At 30.9% G+C, this 4,863-nt stretch overlaps 1 pseudogene; it reads right to left on the reverse strand.

Annotated features, from left to right (window-relative positions):
* Window positions 1–216: 216 nt before the first annotated feature.
* On the reverse strand, window positions 217–1,216 carry LOC149528691 (PI-PLC X domain-containing protein At5g67130-like; annotated as a pseudogene).
* Window positions 1,217–4,863: the final 3,647 nt, after the last annotated feature.

Here is a 4,863-nt window from a genome sequence, read left to right on the forward strand (position 1 = left end):
AAGTCAGTTTATTGATTCACAATACTAACAAGGTCTATACGATAATTTCAAAGGTTTCTAGGGTTGAATGATGTATGTCATTGTTCATAGAAGAAACTAAAAATTGGGAATTTTCCTATATACAATACTTAGTTAAAAAATTAGGCTTAAGGTCACAAAATTCATTGTGTGCGAGCATTGGATTCACATATACATCACAGAAAAATCCCATCTTCTTTATGCCCAGAGAGTATAGGGAAGATGCATTAGGTGTAGCAAGGAGAGAAACATAGTAAGACAAATGAATTATTCAGCATAAGTAGCCATGGAGGCGTCAGTTTTCTAGATTCACCAAAGATAAATCTACTTGGACTCCCATATGTGTTTGATTTGTTATTACTTGATATCTTGCATACACCAAACATTCCATTCACTTGGCATTCTATATCATCATTACAACCATAGATCAGTTGTACATCCAACTTATCCATAGCTTAAAATGCACCTTCCCCATTGCTTCTCTTGTAGAAATCTACTACTAGGAAATTAGCTGAAATTTTTCTACATTATCATAACACACATAGAGTATGTTTTTAAGCTAGTTAGTGTTGATATTTTAGGCTTATGTGACACTAGATTGTTAGGGAAAAATATCCAAGAAGAGGGTTTGGCTTGTTGAAGTCAAACTTTTTGATTCATCTCAATTTGTGCAGCTTTCATTTGATAAACCAACATTTCCATATTCATTCTCAACTACATAATTTCATTGGTAATGCATTCCTTCAAAGGCCTCTTTTGATGATTGAGAATTGAAAGCAATAAAGTGCTTATTTTTGGCAACCATGTCATTGATGGTAGGACAATCTCCACCATTTTTTGGCATTCTTGAGACTGGAAACAAGTATTTCATGAACCCAATTGCAATGAAGACTTTGGTTAGCCCTTTAGATGATCTAACAAGGTCTTTGATGAATACTATAATGATTTTAGATTGAGTGGCTACCAGAAATGACGCAATCTATTTTAATGTCTTGATAGTAGGCATAAAAGTTGTGATGTTGAGGTAGGTGCCTCCAAAGGAATGGTAAAGCCAAATATCATTCTTGAAATCATACATGTCCAACACAAGACCCATCACATGATTATTCAGATGAATAGTCATACTATCCTCTTGGTTGGAGAATATATACGAGGGGTACCCATATATGATTTCTCTCCCAACAGAATGTGTTGGCATTATTATATATCTTCTCTTTATTTATTTATTTAGCCTCATCAAACTTACTTTCATAGTAATCAATTTTTTTGCATTTATCTCTTCAATGTGAACTTTCAACTTCATGTTGATTGGTCCATGAACCTACAAGATATGCTTAATTTTTATCACTAAATCAAGAAATAGTGTCTTTAGATCACATATTCACTAAAGCTTCCAACTCAATTCAACTATAAGCATCATGCAAAATCAATGAAAAATACAACTAAAAAATTCAAGAGTGACTTTCAATGCTTGATCATTCACTGTCTCTATAGCATTAACAAAAATAAAAAAACAAGGAGTTAACAAAGAGAGTGAAATTTGTTCATGTCCATAGAAGCGAGATCTAACATTCCTCAAATACATACTCTAGCAGATTTTTTGATGATTAGGAGAGCTAAAAAAAATTGTAATGTTCTTTCCTATCACTAAGTTACTTGTTTTTATTTTAACAGTTAACAAAAATGCCAATATATATTATCTTTTTGTTTTGTATATTCATTATTTTCCCTTGAAGGTTAATATCTTCATCTAGTCAAGATAGTTTGAAGTTAAACTTTTTTTTGTGATGGAATTTGGTCTTTTCTTTATTTTTTGTAGATATTCTATGGTATCATGTTATAAAATATTGAAATCTTGAAAATGTAGACTAATCAAAATACTATCTATATGAACTCAGAGTTAGGACTCATGCTTCTTTTGATTTTGTGCACAAAGTTAATAAAAATATCCTCAAAATAAATATCTTGATTATCAATTCATTATTTAAGAGGGCACAAAAAAGGTCTCATAATATGAAAAATTGTGAATTAATTTTAAAGAAAATGTATTTTCTAACTTTCAAATAAAAATTTAAAGCCTATAAACTTGCAGCATTCAACTTTTGAAGCACAAGAAATTATGGTCTGGTATCCTCTATTTTTTTGGTGGGAATCATGCTATCCAATAGAGACCCAAAATAAATTTATACAAGATCAACCTCTAATTAATACAAGGCTGAACAATACCCAAAATATACGTCTGTTTGAAGAGTAGGTTACTTCACTTGGAGATATTAATGTTGGTCATTTTAAATCTGAATCTATTTCTAAAAATCCTGACAAGGAGGTTCCATACAATCTTCTATATTTAAATACATGTTTCCACAAGAGTATATCTACTTAAGAACCAAATATATTGTCTAACTAATGTTGCAAAGTAGCAAAGAAATCTAAAACTATTTATGACAAATAGTTGCAAAATTTGTAGTTGTTAAAGAAAAAGAAAGTTAACAAATTTATCACTTTGCTAAATAAGAGACTAGCTTTCAACTCTACATCCTCTCTTTCAAAGTGAAGGCCCTAAATTTATAACTAGTTTGTAGTTGGTTATATGTTGTTTAAGTTGATCTATCAAAATTTAATGAGTAGTCATTCTTATTTTTTCTAAAGTTAGATGATTTTGAGTTTTTCAAAAATCTTTTCATCTCTAGTATCCTCTTTCCATTGTTTATCAAATATTAGCATGTTGATGTCATATAATTTTGGACTATTCATTAAGATGTCTCACATTAGCTAGGATACCAATAGATTAGATTGTTCCATGAATTATATGTATTGGGTAGGATTGATGCATTTTTGTATGATAATAATGATGTTTCTTATCAACTATTACTTAACTTGTATTTGATAGTCTGATGTTTGTAAAATGCCAACTTTTTTTTATGTAGTTTTATATATTGAACAAGCTATACAATGTATGAAATAAGATAAAGACATCTTGGATATGGGTTATGTAATCTACAGATTTTATAAGTATGAGTAATGATTGGTCTATTGCCACATAGACCTTCCATTTTCATAATGTTTTGCAAATCATATATATGCATGTCCTAACCAAAAATGCACTCAACTAAGGTAGAGTAACTAAAATGTGCTTTGGTATGTTACTAGTCACCCCCTAATGTACCTAGGAAGCCCCTAAATAAAAAGAGGATAGTGAGGATGTGCCATTTTTTTTTGTAAAATAAGGATGGGGTGGGGATATTTCCTGCCAATTGTCACATTTTTTGAAGAAATTGTTCATTTCACATATGCTCGAAGATAATTGATACTAATAAACTAATATAGGAGAAATAATACTAACATAATCTTAAAATCAATAGAGAGAAAATAATTATAGATTCAAAACTTAACACAAATCTTTATTTTGGGATGCCTTTTAGGGAAAAATCCCAAAAAAAGAACTCACTATTCAAAATCAACTATTATTATACAATTAGATTATTTCACTTTTGCATAACCTAAAATCATCCATTTTCTATTAACACAGGCACATTAGTATGGAAAGTGAAACCATCAAGTGCTTTTACAATACAAATGGCCAAAAAAGTGTTGGAATTACAATAGGAAAGGAAAACTTCTATGGGGGTGGGGGGGTGAATGAGTAGTTTAACCTTGAACCCATAAAAATTTAACCACATATCCATCTCATACATTCAATGAGTAAATCAAAATAACATGTAAAACATATACATCTAAAACATGTAAATATTCACACACATAACACTAGATATGATTACCTAGGAACCCTCCAAGTGAGAAGGTAAAATTGGGGTGGGGATGACACCCACAAATCTATACTACTATATTAATAAAGTGTATCCAATGAAGGTTACAATTTTTTGATCATGAGTCATGATCTACCCTGTGAAAGGTCTTCCCTATTGAAGGCTTACAAAGACTGTTTGGTCTCACCTTGTTAGAGGATTTCAACACTCTGTTAGAAGTGTTCCTTGTTAAGGACTTTAAATTACAACTAAGAAAGAACCCTGTTAAAGTATTTCATACAACTTGTTAGGACTACTCTATTAAGAGATTTTGACTTAAATCACTTGTTAGAATATCTTAGCATTGATCCTATGGTTAGCACTTGATTACTTGATAACAGATCACCTCTAAACAATGTCTTCTTGATCCTTCTCAATTAGATGTCTCTTTGTTGTATCTAAGTCTATATCCTCTATTCTACTTTAACTAATTTTGCAATGTACTTTCACTTCATAACTTCTTAGAAGCCTCATTGAATTCTCTATTTGCACATGAAAACTTCTCTCTTCACTCCTTCAATTCTTTACATACTCATAGAAAGTTTAGGGTTTCATCCTCCTTAAGAAGACTCAATGACTTAGGGTTAGGTATGAATTTACAATTGAGGTTCATCAATTTTTTTCTTAATCCTTCCCATTTTTTGATTGGCTCCATGTAATTGCATAGGGAATCCAACTAGATATTTGTTCCTATCTTCAAAATATTGAAATTCAATCTTAAGTTAGCTCAAAAATGGTTTACATTGTTGTTTGTACCTTTACAAAAAAATATGTTAAAATTGTGTCACTCAGCATCTAAAGTCTCTAATGCTCAACATTCACTAATCTTCCTGTTGTAGCTCGACACTTGTATTACTCAACATCCACTATTTACTCATCTCCTATTTCACTCTACATATACTATGTACTTGACATTTGAGTGACTCAGCATATGAGTGGCTCAACACTCACTATGACTCAACATGTATTACTAGTTTGGTATGAACTAAGTAAATAACTTTAATGTGTTGACACTCACTTCTCAAAACCAATCTGAGAT

This window comes from Cupressus sempervirens, chromosome 11, assembly GCF_028749045.1.
Source record: "Cupressus sempervirens isolate cs-2001-9-10 chromosome 11, ASM2874904v1, whole genome shotgun sequence".
Taxonomy (NCBI): domain Eukaryota; kingdom Viridiplantae; phylum Streptophyta; class Pinopsida; order Cupressales; family Cupressaceae; genus Cupressus; species Cupressus sempervirens.